Below are 19,122 nucleotides of genomic sequence, written 5' to 3' on the forward strand. Positions count from 1 at the left end.
ATCTAAAGGACGCGTACTTCCAAATCCCAATCCATCCGTCTTCCAGGAAGTACTTGAGATTCTGCCTAGACAACAAGATCTACCAGTTCAAGGTGCTGTTTTTCGGGCTCTCCACAGCTCCTCAGGTGTTCACCAGAGTGGTCACCCTGATTTCATCTTGGGCGCACAGGAACGGCATTCGTCTCCTTCGTTATCTGGACGACTGGCTGATCCTAGCAGACTCGGAGTCGACCCTTCTTCGGCACCGAGACAGGCTTCTAGGTCTTTGCCAAGATCTGGGGATCGTGGTAAACCTCGAGAAGTCCTCTTTGCAGCCGTCCCAACGACTGGTTTATCTAGGCATGCTGATAGACACCAATCTCCACAGAGCCTTTCCATCAGACGACAGGATAGTAAGGCTGAGGAGGGTGGCGGAACCCTTCCTCAGGCGAGAAGAGCTTCCCGCCCAATCGTGGTTGCGTCTCTTAGGTCACCTGTCCTCCCTGGCTCGTCTGGTTCCCAACGGCCGCCTCAGGATAAGATCCCTACAGTGGCGGCTCAAGTCCCGGTGGAATCAGGGATCCGATTCCCCGGACGTTCAGGTCCCGATAGGATCTTTGGAACGGACGGACCTGCGGTGGTGGCTGGTCGACGAGAACCTGCGAAAGGGAGTGAGTCGTCTCGTCCTCCCCCCGTAGTTGACACTGTTTTCGGACGCGTCAAAAGAAGGGTGGGGGGGCGCACATTCTGAACCAGAGGATCTCAGGCCTTTGGTCAGAATCAGAAAAATGCCTGCACATCAACCTGCTAGAGTTGAAGGCCGTCTTTCTGGCTCTTCAACAGTTCCAACGGACCCTGGCGGGTCATTCTGTGGTGGTGATGAGCGACAACACCACGGTAGTGGCTTATATCAACAAGCAGGGAGGCACTTTTTCGCAGCAGCTATCCCATCTTGCAGTAGAGATTCTGAGGTGGACCGAAGTCCACTCGATAACACTATCAGCTCGCTTCATTCCTGGCAAGAGGAATGTGCTCACCGACAGTCTGAGCAGGGCCTCGCAGATAGTGAGTACCGAGTGGTCTTTGGATCCTCAGATAGCCAACAAAGTCCTGACTTTGTGGGGTTCCCCGACCGTGGACCTGTTCGCGACAGTGTTGAATTTCAAGCTGCCTCTATACTGCTCCCCAGTCCCGGATCCCAAGGCTCTCTGGCAAGATGCTTTCCAGCAACGGTGGGACAACATCGACGTGTACGCCTTCCCACCGTTCTGTCTGATGAGAAGGGTGCTCAACAGGACCAGACTATTGGTCAACTGTTCGATGACTCTGGTAGCTCTGCTATGGCATCACGCGGAATGGTTCCCGGACCTTCTGCAGCTCCTGACGGAGCTTCCGAGGGAACTTCCTCCACGTTACGAGCTTCTCAGACAACCCCACTCCAACGTCGCTCACAAGGCCGTGGCCTCGCTTCGGCTTCACGCCTGGAGACTGTCCAGCGTCTCCTCACGGAGAGAGGCTTTACGCAACAGGTTGCAGAGAGAATGTCTCGGCACCTGCGAAAGTCCTCTGAGGGAGTCTACCAGGCAAAGTGGAGAGTCTTTTGTGGTTGGTGTCGTGGGAGGGGTATCTCTCCACTTGATGCCACTATTCCAGCAATAGCGGACTTCCTCGTATATCTGCGGGAGGAAATGCGCCTTTCTGTCTCGGCAGTGAAAGGCTATCGCTCAGCCTTAAGCTTGGCTTTCAGGCTGAAAGGCGTGGACATTTCTTCCTCGCTAGAACTCTCTCTACTCATACGTAGCTATGATCTTACCTGCCCCCAGTCGGAAGTGAAACCTCCTCCTTGGAACGTGGTTCGGGTCTTCAGGGCTCTTAAGAGACCTCCCTTCGAACCTTTACGCCAGGCCTCCGATTGCCACCTGTCTTGGAAGACGGCTTTCCTTCTCGCTTTGGCTTCGGCCAAGCGAGTTAGCGAACTTCATGATCTCTCGTACGACATCGCCCATTCAAGGGGATGGGGGGAGGTAACGTTCAGGTTCGTCCCTAAGTTCGTGGCAAAGACTCAGAATCCTGGAGTGCCGGATCCTCGGTTTGACTCTTTCAGGATCGCTAGTCTCCGCTCTGTAACAAGCGACCCAGACCAGCTGCTACTATGTCCAGTGAGGTGTCTGAGGTACTACTTGAAGAGAACGGCTGCAGTCCGTCCTCAAGTGCGAGCATTGTTTGTGAGCAAAGGCAGGACGAAGAGGAGGGTCTCCAGGAACATCATCTCAGCTTGGATTCGAAGGGTTATCCACCACGCCTTGAATCCAGACCCTCCTCCGTCACATCCCCCTAGGGCACACGATGTCAGGGGTGTTGCTACGTCCCTGGCCTTCAAAAGAAACTTCTCTGTGACGCAGATGCTTCAAGCTAGGGTCTGGAAGCGTCAGACGACCTTCACAGCCCACTACCTGCAGGACGTGACCCACAGGAGCCTCGATACTTTTTCTATCGGCCCTGTGGTGGCTGCACAACAGCTGGTCTAACCTCAGGCTCCTTTATGGACAAGTAGCAGTAGGTTGAGGGAGTTGTTACCCGGTTTTAGTCTGCGTGACTGAAAGAGTATGTCTGACCCTTACTTCTCTCTTCATTCTCCCCTCTCTTGGGGAAGCAGCATCCTGGTCCTCGCATAGCTGACCTCAACCTCTGCAGGTAACCCATGCTTCCTTGTGCTCCTAGTATTAAGCTTAATACTGTTGCATCCCCCATACCCTGACGAGGTGGTATTGGGAACGTCCTATCCTAGTTTTCTATCTAAAGGTCTCAAGGTCAACTTCATAGGATGAGTCACACTTTCCTCCACACACAACTTATGTAGGCAACTCGTTCCTAGCGAAGCAAGGAACTTGTGAGGTGCAGGGGCTCCTTCTCTCAAGCGCTACTCACTGTGGGATGGAGTCCCCGGGCAAAGCCGAAGTCAGTAAGGCTGGGGACTTTCCACCCTTCCTAAGGGGTAAGTCACCCAATGTCAATAGCGTGGTTTGTATTTCGGTTACGAAACAAATGACAAATTCGGAGATAATTTGTATTTTTCCTAACCATACAAACCTTAGCTATTTACACATATTTGCCCGCCAGCCCTGGCCCCCAAGTGAAGGCCTACCTCTAAGTGAAGTGAAGCAAATCACCGGTGTGTGGGGGGGGGGAGGGGTAGCAAGCTATCCCTTCCCCTAGCCCCGCTAACTAGCGCGGGGGTAATTAACCCTCGTTAAAAACTATTGGCTCGTCATTTCAGCTACGCTAATAGGTAAACCCAATGTAAATAGCTAAGGTTTGTATGGTTAGGAAAAATACAAATTATCACCCAATTTGTCATGTTAATGTGAATGATTTCTTCAAGCTTTGGTCTTCCTTGGGGCTCGAAGGTTCGCCCTCCTAGGAAGCCTTGTTTGACATGATCCGGTTGGGTGCCGCTGACGACGTTGGCAGAGGTTGATCCTCTGTCTATCGTCGACGTTGTGCTGGCAGAAGTATCCGATGCGGTATCTCCTAATAACTCTGCAACTGCTCAACCTGCTGTACCTGAAGGCTTAGTTTCTCCCTCTGCTCAACCTTCGAGGGAGGAACTAAGTCCAACAGTCTCTCATGCTGGTGATTCTCCCCCTTGGGGGAGTTCACTCACAGAGACTCCTCTTCGGAGGACTGCTGATGGTCAGCTTGCTAACCCAACGGCCCCCAGAGGGCTCATACGCCGGAAGGCTCGCCTTCCTCTTTGCCGGAGAGGCCTTCCTTCACCTTATAAGGGTGTGAAGAGGCGCCTCTTCGGTTCGTCGTCATCGGTGCAGTCCGCCGCAGAGGAGCCTCGTCATAGATCTCCTACTGTTCCTGCTACAACCCTGGATGTCTCTGCGGATCGTTCGCGATCCCCTTCGGTGGAAGGTCGTCCTTGTAAAGGACACGCCGACCTTCCACCTGTCAGACTTGCTGACCTGCCGTCGCCATTCCAGGCTACTGATGCGCTGTGGGCACCAACTAAACCTGTTTTTATAAAACAGGCACCGGTCCCTTCGGGGCAACAAGGGCGTATGCGCACATTAGCGCATACGTCCCTTATGCGCCATGCCAAGCATGCGTGCCAACGTTCAACTGACCTCTCTGAGGTGCTCTCCTACTGTTGCTGATAAAGCGCGCACCTGCTGCCAATGTTCCTAATAATGCGCGTTAGCGCTCACCTGTGCGCCAGCGCACACCTGATGCCGATGTTCATGCTAAAGTGCACCAGCGCTCACCTGATCGCCAGCACGCCACTGCGCGCCCTCAACCTGCTGCCCGCCATGCGCGCCAACATTCTCCTGCGCGCCACCGCTCAACAGCACGCCAGCGCTCTCCGCGCCAACGATATCCTGCGCGCCCACGATCCTCGGATCTGGGTGCAGTAGGGAAGTTTAAGGCTTCCTATACTCGCCAACGCGCCGTCTACCTTCACCTGCGCGCCATCCCTCGCCAGCGAGCAATCACGCGCTGTCACCTACATGCACCCACGAGGATGCGCGCTCGCGCCCTGCGTGCCCACGCCCATCTCCCACAGCAGTGATACATCGCCAGCCTGATGTGCGCCCACTAGAGGCATGCCAACGGACACAGATTGCTACTGCGCGCTCGCGCCCTACGACATTTCTTCTGTGGCGCGCGATCTCTCGCCCGCACGCCCACGGGCCCTTCATCCTGATCTTGGGCGCCCGCGCGCGCAAACATTCACCTGCGAGTGCGCGAGCGCACAATCAGCCTCCTGCGCACGCTTTACGTGCCATCGCTTGCCCTCGCAATGCGCGCGCTCATCAGCAGTCCCCCGCACGCGCGAGCGCAACCCCGGGTATTCCCCAGCGCGCTTCCCCGTGTGATCGCCAATACCCTCCCGCGCACGAGGCTGCAGGACAACGCATGACAAGGTCGCCATCGCCGTATTCCCCCCACCCCGCAAGCGCAGAACAGCGGGCTTCCCGGTAGAGGGGAAGGTTCCTGAAAGGTCCAGGGACATTTCTTCCTTTTCTTCATTTTCTTCATTTTCTTTTCAGGCGACCCCCCTATGTAAACTCCTCCCAGTGATCGGTCGATCCCTGTCCCTCCAGAGTGAGTGTCTGACAGCGCAGCTATTAGCCAGCAGCTGAGGTTTTGGACACTGATCAGAGCGGTTACACAGGCTGCCAAGCCGGTTTTCTCTCAATTGGGCCACAAATCCTTGGCTGCGTCTACCCCCCTGAAGAGAAAAAGAGTTTCAGACGCGGTGACTTTTCCGAGGACCAAGCTGTCTCCTCGTAAGCCTCTGAGGCAGTATCCCTCCCCCCCAACTTTATTCTCCCTCCCTGTTGGACGACGATTTCCCATCCTCAAGGGAATCATGTGAGGTGAGACGTTCCCCCATCGCACCAGTGAGGGAAACCCCTCCTCGCGTTGGAAAGTCTTCTCGGGTAGGGGCGGAGAAGAGCCTACCTCCGTCGTTGTTGGAGTCCTGCATCCCTCCCAGGAGAGAGCCGAAGGACTCTAAAACAGTACCGAAATCCTCGACAAGACTTAGGACGGAGCCAGCCAGTCACTCGGAGAACGTCTGCGATTCTCCTCAAGAAGAGCCTTTGGGGACATGAGACTTCGCTGCGAGTCCAGCATCCGGAGGAGAGCTACAGGAGTCAGAACATGCATTTTGGCAGGTTCTGACCCTTATGAGGACTCTCAATGGGTTTGCTGACACAGAGATTCCCCCTCGAGAGGGCAAAGACACGGTCTTGGACTGAGTATTTGGGACTCAAAAACCTTCTAAGGCCAGTGCGGCTCTGCCCTGGTCTCAGGGGGTTAAGAGTACCAGGGACAAAATCGCAGTCCAGCTCTCTGAGTTAGCCTCCTCCAGCTGATACAGTGCTGGTAACAAGCTTCTCCCACCTCCTCGCGTACAGCAGAGGAGGTACTTCGAGATCTTGGAGGAGCCTTGTTTAGCTCTTCCCCTTCACCATTCTTTGGATGAGCTTACCAGGGGAGTCCCTCTTGAGAGAGACTCCAAACGGCAGGTCTCATTCTCGGTGACTGGGATCCTTGATCAGGAGAAGGTTGTGAAGTGTGCTATGCAGGCCACTTCGTGGCTGGATATCTGGTTACGGACCTTAGGTATCCTGATATGTTCGGAGGATTTCTCCAAAGAATGTACTAGGAAAGCTATGGAGACCTTTCTACTCTTAGGCACTCGCACGATCGGGTTTCTGGCCCACCAAGACTCAAACTTGTGGGCGAACACCATCCTGAAACATCGGGATGCGGTGGCTGAGAGGTTCCATCAGAAGGTCCCTACTACTGAGATGAGCAAGCTCGGACATTTTTCCGTGGAGGGAACGAATCTGTTTGAGCTTAAATACGTGGAGCATGCTGCTGAGAGGTGGAGGAAGTCCCACCAAGACTCCCTCCTACATAGGGCTTTCACATCCAAGCCCTATAAGCCTCCAGCGCCCCAGCAGCCCCGTCCTACCAAGACCACAAAACCGACAACGGCAGCGAAGACAGTGGTGTCTAAGCCCTTTCATGTCAAGGACAGGAAAGGCAAAAAGTCCTCCAGGGGAGGGAAAAATCCTAGAGGGAGCAGCCGAGGCCGCAAACGCTAGGATTGGCAGTCCCTCTGCATGTCCACCAGTGGGGGGAAGCCTACAAAGTTGCGCAGACAGGTGGCAGCAACTCGTGGCCAATTCCTGGACGATTGCCGTAATCAGTCAGGGATATCGCGTCCTGTTCACAACATCTCTACCTCCCCTGACAACGAATCCAGTGTCATTGAGCTCCCTTGCCATGGGATCAGCAAGAGGGCAGGCCCTTTGGGCAGAAGTCCAGACCATGTTGAAGAAGTGCGCTCTTCAAGAGGTCCTCGACGGGTCCCTAGGCTTCTTCAGTCGACTCTTTCTTGTAAAGAAGGCGTCTGGAGGCTGGAGACCAGTCATCGACCTCTCGGCTCTGAACAAGTTTGTCAAACAAACTCCGTTCAGCATGGAGACCGCAGACACAGTCAGACTTGCAGTGAGACCACAAGACTTCATGTGTACACTGGATCTGAAGGACGCGTACTTCCAGATCCTAGTCCATCCGTCTTGAAGGAAGTACTTAAGATTCAGCCTAGACAGCAAGGAGTACCAGTTCAAGGTGCTGTGTTTCGGTCTCTCTACAGCACCTCCGGTTTTCAACCGAGTGTTCACCCTAATATCGTCGTGGGCACACAGGATCGGCATCCATCTCCTCCGTTATCTGGGTGACTGGCTGATCCTAGCAGACTCGGAGTCATCCCTTCTTCAACACCGAGACAAACTTCTGAGACTTTGCCAGGATCTAGGGATCATGGTAAATCTCGAAGTTTTCTCTGCTTCCCAATCAAAGACTGGTATACCTAGGCATGATTATAGACTCCAATCTCCATAAAGCCTTCCCATCAGATGACAGGATAGCAAGGCTGTGGAAGGTCGCAAGCCCTTTTCTCAGACGAGAAGAGCTTCCAGCCCAATCGTGGTTACGTCTCCTCGGTCACCTCTCATCTTTGGCTCGTCTAGTTCCCAACGGTCGCCTCAGGATGAGATCCCTCCAGTGGCAACTCAAGTCACGGTGGAATCTAGGTTACGATTCCCCGGACGTCATGATCCCTATGGGACCTGCGGAACGAACGGACCTCCAGTGGTGGGTGACAGACGAGAACCTACGAAGAGGAGTGGATCTTCTTGTCCTCCACCCGGATTTGATGCTGTTTTCGGACGCCTCAAAGAAAGGGTGGGGAGCCCACGTTCTGCACCACAGGACCTCAGGCCTGTGGTCAGAATCAGAAAAGTGCCTCCATATAAATCTTCTAGAGATCAAGGCCATTTTCTTTATCCTTCAACAGTTCTAACAATACCTGGCGGGACACTCTGTGGTGGTGATGAGTGACAAAACCATAGTAGTGGCTTACATCAACAAGCAAGGAGGTACCTTTTTGATGCAGCTATCCTATCTTGCAGTAGAGATACTGAGATGGACCGAAATCCACTCAATTCTACTATCGGCACGTTTCATCCCATGCAAGAGGAATGTGGTCGCCGACAATCTGAGCAGAGCGTCTCAGATAGTGAGTACCGAGTGGTTTTTGGATCATCTAGTAGCCAACAAAGTCCTGACTTTGTGGGGTTCCTCAACTGTAGATCTGTTCGCAATAGCCTTGAATTTCAAGCTTCCGCTGTACTACTCCCCAGTCCCGGATCCCAAGGCGCTCTGGCAGGATGCATTCCAACAACGGTGGGACAACATCGACGTGTACGCCTTTCCCCTGTTCTGTCTGAGGAGGAGGGTGCTCAACAAGACCAGGATATCGGTCAATCTTTCAATGACCCTCGTAGCTCCGCTATGGCATCACGCGGAATGGTTTCCAGACCTTCTGCAACTCCTAACGGAACTTCTGAGAGAACTCCCTCCACGACACGATCTACTCAGACAACCACATGCCAACATCCTCCACAAATCCGTAGCTTCGCTACGACTTCACGCCTGGAGACTATCCAGCATCTCCTCGCTGAGAGAGGATTTTTGCAACAAGTTGCGCTCAGGATGTCTGGACATCTGCGAAAATCATCCGTATCTGTCTACCAGGCAAAGTGGAAAGTCTTCTGTGGTTGGTGTCGTGGAAGGGGTATCTCTCCACTCGATGCCACTATTCCAACAATATCGGAGTTCCTCGTGTATTTACGAGAAGAAATGCGCCTTTCAGTCTTGGCGGTGAAAGGCTATTGCTCAGCCTTAAGTCTAGCCTTCAGGCTCAAAGGAATGGACATTTCTTCTTCGCTGAAACTTTCCCTACTCATACGAAGTTATGAACTTACCTGCCCTCAGTCGGAAGTGAGACCTCCTCCATGGAACGTGGTTCGAGTTCTCAGGTCTCTTAAGAGATCTCCCTATGAACCATTACTCCCGGCTTCAGATCGCCACCTAACTTGGAAGACGGTGTTCCTACTAACTTTGGATTCGGCCAAGCAAGTCAGTGAACTTCATGGTATGACATCGCCCATTCAAGGGGATGGGGGGAGGTGACGTTCAAATTTGTCCCTGAGTTTACTGCTAAGACTCAGAATCCTGGGGTGGCGGACCCTCTGTTCAACTCCTTCCAGATTTCGAGTCTCCGTTCTGTAACAGATGACCTAGACCATCTCCTGCTGTGCTCAGTAAGGAGCTTGTGGCTATATCTCAAAAGAATGGCTGCAGTCTGTCCTCAGGTGCAAGCGTTGTTTGATAGCACTGGGAGGACTAAGAGGAGGGTCACCAAGAATACCATCTCGGCATGGATTCGTAGGGTGATTCATCTGTCCCTGAATCCAGACCCTCTTCCGTCACGTCGCCCTAGCCGTAGCTACGTCCCTGGCCTTCAAAAAGAATTTCTCAGTGACGCAGGTTCTTTAGGCTGGGGTGTGGAAGCGTCAGACGACCTTCACAGCCCACTACCTGCAAGACGTGACTCACAGGGGGCTCGATACGTTCTCTATCGGCCCTGTGGTGGCTGCACAACAGCTGGTTTAAAACTTCAGGCTCCTTATTGGACAAGTAGCAGAAGGTGGAGGGCATTGTTACCCGGTCTTAGTTGCATGAATGAAAAGGTTTGTCTGGCCCTTATTTTTTTCTTCATCTTCCCCTCTCTTGGGGAAAGCAGCATCCTGGGTTCTCTGCACAGGTGACCTCAAACCACTGCAGGTAAACCATGTTTCCTTGTGTTCCTAGTATTAAGCTAATACTGTCACGTCCCCATACCCTGACGAGGTGGTATTGGGAGAGTTCTAGCCTAAAGTTTCCATCTAAAGGACTACAGGTCAACTTCCTTGGACGAGTCACACTGTATTATACCTTCACACACAGATTGCGTAGGCCGCAGTCATTGCGTAGCAAGGTTCTAGCGAGGTGCAGGGACTCCTTATTTTTGAGTGCTGACACACTCAAATAATTAGCCCCCAGGCAAAGCCAAAAGCCAGTACTGGCTGGGACATTCCATCCTTCCTAATGGGTGAGTAACCCGTATTAAGTAGTGGGGTTTGTAAGTCAGTTACGGAACAAATGACAAATTTGTAGATAATTTGTATTTTTCCTAACTACAGTATACAAACCTTAGCTATTTAATCAAACTTGCCCACCAGCCCTATCCCCCTTCAAGTCCTACCTCCAAGCAAAGTGAGCTCAAGCACAGGTGTGTGTGAGGGGGGGTGGGGGGGGTTTGTAAACCCTCGTTAAAATTTGAATGGCTCATCATTTCAGCTACGCCGAAAGTAATACCCCTATCAAATAGATAAGGTTTGTATGGTTAGGAAAAATACAAATTATCTACGAATTTGTCAAATTACTTTTGGCGTAGCTGAAATGACGAGCCATTAATTTTTAACAAGGGTTAACTACCCACACCGCTAGTTAGCGCGGGTAGGGGAGGGTAGCTTGCTAGTGCTCCCTCTCACACACCTGTGATTGAGCTCACTTTGCTTTCAGGTCGGATAGTGAACGGACGTTGCCGCTCTTCATCCTCGCCAAATATTGACAGCCATTAATGACTTGTTTTTTCTTTTTTCTCTTAGTATGTGTGTGTGTGTGAAGTTGAGTTCTGCGACCATGCGCACCTACCCTGGACTCTCCGGCTGTCTTTTGGGACATATATGTCGGCAGTGGAGACTGATCCTCAAACGCTTCGTCCTTCAAGCAGAGGTCAACGGTGTGATAGTGTTAATAAGTGGGATGAGTGTGGGGAGTGGTCTTCCTCCCAGAGGGAGAGGTTTGCGCGACGGCGGAAGATGAACTCGAAGCGGGATATTTCTCCTTCAAAGGTTTTCTTTGAAGGAAGAAAAACCCAAGGCCTTTTCTTCCGTCTCCCGACCCTCCTCCGAAGCTCCTACTCATTCGGTCTCTTACAAGAAACCGTCGAGTAGTAGCGTAGACCAAGTTATTATCGGCCAACCCCGGTTCTCGAGAGATGATGTTGCTTCCCCTAGCGAAGCAGCCCAACCTCTCCCCCCTGGTGAGGCCTTGTCACTAACTCCCCTCTTACAGATTTGGTCTTCCTTGGGGCTTATGGCTCCGCCCTCCAAGGAAGCCTTGCTGCAGTTCATCCACATGGGTGCTTCTGGTAAGCAATCATCGTCGCCGTCAAAGGTAGAACCCCTTACCCTTGTCGACGTTGTTGTGTCAGAGGTGTCTCATGCGTTTTCATCCATCTCCTCTGCCATTCCAGACTCAACAGCGGTTGCTGCCGACTTAGTTTCCCCCGTTCCTGATCATCCTCCAAGGGGAAACTAAGTTTAATGTCTGTGTCTCCTTCAAGTGTTTCTCCCCCTCAGGGGAGTTCACATATAGAGACTCCTCTTTGGAGGACTGCTGCGGCGCACGGTCAGCTTGCTGATCCAACGGCCCCCAGAGGGCACATCCGTCGTAAGGCATGCCTTCCACTTCGCCTTAGAGGTCTCCCTTCACCACCGGTGAAGAGGCGCCTCTTTGGTTCATCGTCGTTGCTGCCGTCCCCTGCAGAGGAGCCTTCGCAGCATTCAGACCTTCATATATCAATCATCACTGCTCCTGCAATCAGTCTTGTGACTTTGGTCCTGGACATCTCTGCCAATCGTTTGCGATCCCCTTCGGTGGGTGGTCGCCCTTACAAAGGGCACGCCGACCATCCATCCTCCAGACCTACCGACCTGCCATCACCATTCCTGTGACCGGTAGAGCCTACTGTAGCTCTACCAAAGTGCGCAGCTGCGAGCCATCACCCTGCAGCTCGCCATCCGACAGACCTCCAGTGCTCACCAGCTGCTCGTCACTCTATAGTGCTTCAGTGTGCCCCTTCACATGCTCGCCTTCACAGAAGGCAGCAAACTCATGCGCCTGCATGCCAACGTTTGCCTGCACGTCAGCGCTCTCCTGCGCGCCACGTGCCCACGTTCAGCTGTGCATGCACTCCTGCGCGCCCACGATCTCCTGCACGCCAGCGCCATCTTGCTCCAACATGTCCATGATCTCCTACGCGCCAGCGCTCAACTGCGCGCTAACGCTCTCCTACCCGCCAGCACTCTACTGCGTGCCAGCGTTCTCATGCTCGCCCTTACTCTCCTACGCGCCCGCGCTCTCCTGCGCACCAACGCTCTCCTACTCGTCAGCACTCTCCTGCGCGCCAGCCTGTGCACCTTTCATTGCCTGCGCGCCAGCCCGTGCGCCGACTTGCGCGCCAATGAATGCCTGTACGGGATTATTCTCCAGTGTAAAAGAACACTGTAGGTCAGGTGGCAATCACATTGCAGCCCTCACCTACACGCCAACTCTCACCGGCGCGCCGGCGCTCTCCTTGACATTTGTGCTCACCAGCGCGCCAAATATCTCACACGCAAAGAGACGCGAGCACGAACTCTCACCTACGCACGCACGCCAGTACTGTCCCGCACGCCAGGATTCTCCTGCGCACCCCTGCGCGCGCCACTATTCTTCTGCGTGTGCGCGCCAATATTCTTCTGCCTGCACGCGCCAATATTCTCCCGTGTGCGCCAATCTTCTCCTGCGCGCGCCAATATTCTCCCCCGTGCACGCGCCAATATTCTCCCCCGTGCGCGCGCCAATATTCTCTCCCGTGCGCGCACCAATATTCTCCCCCGCGCGCATGCCAATATTCTCCCACGTGTGAGCACACGCACCAACAGGCATTGGCGCAGGATCTACATCCGGCAAGGTTGCTATCACCTCATTCCCCTCCCCGCAAACTCATTCCAGCGCGCCCTGTGGGAGAAGGGAAACAAACACAAGTAGAGGGGTTCAGGATCCTTAAACTTCCTTCTAAGGCTGACCCACCTATTACAGTGACTCTTTGTAAGGAACCTTCAGTCCCTTTCCATTCAGGGGATCTGTCTGACAGCACATCAGTCAGTCAGCAGCCTTGGTTCAGTGCCTTAGTCAGAGCTGTAACACAGGCCTTCAAGCTTTTCCTGTCTGACTGCTCATCAGAGCAACCTATAGATCCTGACTTAAGACACAGAACCATGGCTTCCTCTACCCCTTTGAAGAGGAAAAAAGGAGTTTCTGACATGGTTACTTCCCTGAGGCCGAAGCTGACTCCGTGCAGACCATCAAGGGCAGTTCCTCCAGTTTCTCAGGGATACTCTACCTCCCTGGACAAAGACCATCCATCACCAAGGAAACCGTGCGAGGAGAGACACTCTTTCATCGCACCAATGGAGGATACCTCTCTTCATGCGGAGAGTTCCCCGCAATCTGAGACCAGGAAGGACATGACACACAGACCTTCGATGTTGGAGTCTTATCTCCTTCCTCGGAAGGAGTCCAAAGACTCCAAAACTCTACCAAAGTCCCCCACTAGGGGTAGAACAGAGACAACCAGCTAATCAAGGAATGTCTGCAACTCGCCTCAGAAGAGCTCTTGGGGATAGAAGGAGACTTCGCTTGAGTACTACATCAGGAGGAGACCAACAAGAATCAGAACATGCATTCTGGCAGGTTCTGACTCTAATGAGGGTTCTCAATGGGTTTTCCGACCTGGAGATATCCCCTCGGGAGGGCAAAGACACGGTATTAGACTGCGTCTTTGGTACTCAGAAACCCTCAAAGACCAATGCAGCCGTGCCCTGGTTTCATTGGTTGAAGAGTACCGAGGACAAGATCTCCCAACAGCTCTCCGAGTTTGCCTCCTTCAACTGTGCTGGCACTACGAACAAGCACCTCCCACCTCCTCGCCTACAGCAAAGGAGGTACTTTGAGAGCCTGGAGGAACCCAGTTCAGCTCTTCCTCTTCACTACTCTCTAGAAGAGCTAAGCAGGGGAGTCCCACTTGAGACACTCTCCAGCCGGCAGGTCTCATTCTCAGCAACCGAGGTCCTTAACCAGGAAAAGGTCACCAAGTATGCGATGCAAGCTACTTTGTGGCTGGACACCTGGTTAGGGACCTTAGGTATCCTGATACAATCCAAGGATTTTTCCAAGAAGAGTACCAGGAAAGAAATTGAGACCTTCTTACTCTCAGGCACTCGCTTGATCGAGTTTCTTGCCCACCAATTCTCGAACAAGTGGGCAAACACCATCTTGAAATGTCGAGGTGCAGTGTCTGAGAGGATACACCAACAGGTCCCAAGCGTCGAGAAAAATAGGCTCAGACATTCCTCCATAGAGGGGGCCCATCTGTTTGAGACTAAGGACGTGGTACTTGCTGCTGAGAGGTGGAGGAAGTCTTATCGAGACTCCCTCCTCCGTAGGGCTTTAACAACTAAGATCTATAAACCTTCAGCACCCCAGCAGTCCAGTCCATCCAAGACCGTGACGACAAAAACAGCAGCGAAGACCGTGGTGTCTAAGCCCTTTCCTGTCAAGGACAGGAAAGGCAAAAACACCTACAGGGGAGGAAAGAATCCTAGAGGGAGCAGCCGAGGCCACAAACGCTAGGATAGGCACTCCCCCTGCGTTTTCACCAGTGGGGGGATGCCTACAAAGTTGCCCAGAAAGGTGGAAGCAACCTGGGGCCGATTCCTGGACAATCTCCGTGATCCGTCTAGGATATTGCGTCCCGTTCATAACATTTCTTTCTCCCCTGACCAGGAATCCAGTGTAATTAGACTCCCTTGACAACAATCGGCAAGGGGTCAAGCCCTTCGGGCAGAAGTCCAAACCCTGTTGAAGAAGGGCGCTCTCCAAGAGGTCCTCGACGGGTCCCCAGGCTTCTTCAGTTGACTCTTTCATGTAAGAAAGGCATCTGGAGGCTGGAGACAAGTCATTGACCTCTCAGCCCTGAACAAGTTTGTCAAACAAACTCCGTTCAACATGGAGACGGCAGACACGGTCAGACTAGGAGTAAGACCTCAAGACTTCATGTGTACACTGGATCTATAGGACTCGTACTTCCAGATCCCAGTCCATCCGTCTTCAAGGATGCACTTAAGATTCAGCCTAGACAAACTTCTGAGACTTTGCCAGGATCTGGGGATCATGGTAAATCTCGAGAAGTCTTTTCTGCTTCCTACACAGGGACTGGTATACTTAGGCATGATCATAGACATCCCTCTCCACAAAGCCTTCCCATCAGATGAGAGGATAACAAGGCTGAGAAAGGTCGCAAGACCTTTCCTCAGACGAGAAAAACTTCCAGCCCAAAAGTGGTTACGTCTCCTCGGTCAGCTTGCATCGCTGGCCCGTCTAGTTCCCAATGGTTGCCTCAGGATGAGATCCCTCCAATGGCAACTCAAGTCCCGTTGGAATCAAGCTCACGACTCCCCGGACATCCGGATCCCCATGGGATCAGCGGAACTGACAGACCTCCAGTGGTGGGTGACAGACGAGAATCTACGAAAGGGAGTGGACCTTCTCGTCCTCCCCCCGGATTTGATGCTGTTCTCAGATGCTTCAAAAAAATGGTGGAGGCCCACGTGCTGCACCACACGACCTGAGGCCTCTGGTCAGGTTCAGAAAAGTACCTCCACATAAATCTAGAGATGAAGGCCATCTTTTTGGCCCTTCAACAGTTCAAACAGTTCCTGGCAGGCCACTCAGTGGTGGTGATGAGTGACAAAACCACAGTAGTGGCTTACATCAACAAGCAATGAGGTACTTTTTCGCAGCAGCTATCCCATATAGCAAGAGAGATACTGAGATGGGCCGAAATCCACTCGATACCACTAATAGCATGCTTCATTCCAGGCAATAGGAATGTACTCACCGGCAACCTGAGCAGAGCATCTCAGATAATGAGTACCGAGTGGTCTTTGGATCATATAGTAGCCAACAAAGTCCTGACTTTATGGGGTTCTTCGACTGTGGACTTCTTTGCAACGCCCCTGAGCTTCAGGCTCCCGCCGTATTGTTCCCCAGTCCCAGACCCCAAGGCTCTCTGGCAAGATGCATTCCAACAACGGTGGGACAACATCGACGTTTACGCCTTTCCCCCATTCTGTCTGATGAGGAGGGTACTCAACAAGACTAGAAAATCGGTTAATCTTTCAATGACCCTCATAGATCTGCTATGGCATCACGCAGAATAGTTTCTGGACTTTCTGCAGCCCCTAATGGAGCCCCCAAGAGAACTCCCTCCACAACACAATCTACTCAGACAACCACATGCCAACATATTCCACAAAGCCGTAGCTTCGCTAAGACTTCACGATGTCAGGGGCGTAGCTACGTCCCTGGCATACAAGAGAAACTTCTTAGTGAAGCAGGATCTTCAAGCTGGGATGTGGAGGCGTCACACCACGATCACATCCCACTACCTGCAAGACTTGACCCACAGGAAACTCGATACGGTCTCTATCGGTCCCTTGGTGGCTGCACAACAGCTGGTTTAAACCCTTAAGCTCCTTATTGGACAAGTAGAAAAAGGTTGAGGGCATTGTTACCCGGTTTTAGTCTGTGTGAATTAAAAGGTTTCACTGGCCCGTATTCTTTTCTTCATTCTCCCCTCGGAAAGCAGCATCCTGGGTTTTCTGCTTAGCTGACCTCTAACCACTGCAGGGAAACCATGCTCCCTTGTATACCTAGTATTAAGACTAATACTGTTGCGTCCCCTACCCTGACGAGGTAGTATTGGGAAAGTCCTTGTTGCACAGTTTTTCCTTCTAAAGAACTCGGAATAACTTTACCTGGGCAGTCACACTTCTACATACCTCAACACACAGCTTGCGTAGGCCGCGAACATTGAGTAACAAGGTTTTAGCGAGGCGCAGGGACTCCTTATTTTTTTAGTACTGATACACTCAGATAAGGAGCCCCAGGGTAAAAGCCAAAAGCTTGATTGGTTGCCACATCCACCCTTCCTAATGGGTGAGTCACCCCTATTAAATAGCGTGGTTTGTATTCCAGTTACGGAACAAATGACAAATTCGTAGATAATTTGTATTTTTCCATACTAAACAAACTTTAGCTATGTAAGCAAACTTACCCACCAACCCTATTCCCCTTGAAGTCTACCTCCAAGCAAAGTGAGCTCAATCACAGGTGTGTGAGGGGGAGCATTAGCAAGCTAACCTCCACTACCCCTGCTAACTAGCGGTGTGGGTAGTTAACCCTCGTTAGAAATTAATGGCTTGTCATTTGAGCTACGCCGAAAGTAATACCCCTATCAAATAGCTAAGGTTTGTATAGTTAGGAAAAATACAATCATCTACGAATTTGTCATTTTCTTTCAGGGAGTACATGTTGTCCCATGATGAAGGCAATGAGGCTGTCGCATTGAAGGAGAAGGAAAGACACTCCTGTCCGAAAAAGATGACAGTCAAACCATCACTTAGTAGCAAGAGGCCGTCTGATAGCGCCCATCCATCAACATCTGGGAAGAGGAAGTCCATTGACAGAGTCAATTCATCAGGACCTGGGCAGTCCTTGCTACGGGTCAGCAAGACTCTTCCCCTTAGTATGAAAGGCAAAACTAAGATGAAGGGTACACCTACAAAGGCAAAGTGTCCAGGTAAGGCATGGTTACACTATATTGTCTGACAATTCAGAACACTCATAAATTATCAATTATTGCCCATGAATTTCATATAAAAGTTTTTGCTTTTTCTTAAAATAAATGTACAGCATGTAGAATATTAAATTCCCTATTATTCCATGTCTAAATACCAAAAATTTATCTATACAGTACTAAATTAAGAACACGAAGAAGCCAATTTTCAGTGAAAATCCCATATATTGTACTCTACTGAGAAATCAGACTATGATGTTGCCATGTTATCAGTTATTACTCACCTTAAAATTGGTTTGTTCCGTAACTGGAATACAAACCTACACTATTTATTTAGGGGTATTACTTTCTGCGAAGCTGAAATAAGGAGATATTAAAATTTAGCTAGGGTTAACTACCCACACCGCTAGTTAGATGGGAATAGGGGGGTTAACTTGCCACCGCTCCCACTCACAAACCGGTGATTTAGCTCGATTTACTTCTACCTCGGATGGAGACCGGTTGTATCCACTCTTCCTCCCCGCCTATTTTTGACTGCCATCAATTTTTGTCCTTTAACTTACTTTTTCTTATTTATATATATATATATATATATATATATATATATATATATATAAATATATATATATATATAAATATATATATATATATATATATATATATATATATATATATATATATATATATATATAAATATATATATATATATATATATATATATATATATATATATATATATATATAAATATATATATATATATATATATATATATATATATATATATATATATATATATATATATATATATCACTTATCAGTCAAAAAAATGCACGTGACATATATTAAAGGGTAAAATCCACAGGAAACAGGAAAGGAAAAGACCAGGTACCAAGCGCTTTCGTGTATTACTTACACTTCTTCAGGGTACACTTTGTACCCTGAAGAAGTGTACGTAATACACGAAAGCGCTTGGTACCTGGTCTTTTCCTTTCCTGTTTCCTGTGGATTTTACCCTTTAAAATATATATATATATATATATATATATATATATATATATATATATATATATATATATATATATATATATATATATATATATATATATAGTTGATAGATGGGTTCCTCTTGGGAATCACAATTTAAGTAGGAATAAAATAGTCAATGCTGCTATCATCATCTTTATTCGGGAGCTTTCGACATAACTTATGTCATCTTCAGCCTATCTGCAATTATCATATGTAAAATTGATAAAATTAATAAAGTCATTCTAAGTACATAGTTAGGAAGATACACTTTCATGAATTGATCAACTAGTTCTAAAATCAACCAATCAAGGAACATAAAACCTTGAAAAAAAAGACATTACACACAACTATATAAAAGTCTTAATAACTAATATACCTAGTCACCCGCAGGAGATGATGACCACCCATCCAGACCAGCAACCCACAGACCAAACGGATCAATGGGTCACCGGTAACTGAACAGGTAAGCCCTCATTCAAGTTGGGTTTTGTCTTAAAGATATATAAGGACTCCAAGATTCTCAGCTGGCTGACGTTACTATTTCTGTCCGTAATTTTGAAATTTTCAATAGAAATGGCATGACCAGATTTAAATGCGTGGTCATAAATAGCGGAAATTGGTTTTTTACTTAACGGTATTTTGGTTCTTACCGATCTCCCCATGTGCTCCGAAATCC

At 50.2% G+C, this 19,122-nt stretch overlaps 1 long non-coding RNA gene across 1 annotated transcript in view; it reads left to right on the forward strand.

The window, feature by feature from the left end:
- Positions 1–19,122, forward strand: part of LOC137651952 (uncharacterized) — an 88,163-nt gene that overhangs the window by 64,366 nt on the left and 4,675 nt on the right. Inside the window, exon 2 of the long non-coding RNA XR_011046141.1 lies at positions 18,837–18,909. This is a non-coding gene — a long non-coding RNA (uncharacterized lncRNA). The remainder of the gene's footprint in view (positions 1–18,836; positions 18,910–19,122) is intronic.

The sequence above is a fragment of the Palaemon carinicauda genome, chromosome 13 (assembly GCF_036898095.1).
Source record: "Palaemon carinicauda isolate YSFRI2023 chromosome 13, ASM3689809v2, whole genome shotgun sequence".
In the NCBI taxonomy this organism is placed as follows: Eukaryota; Metazoa; Arthropoda; class Malacostraca; order Decapoda; family Palaemonidae; genus Palaemon; species Palaemon carinicauda.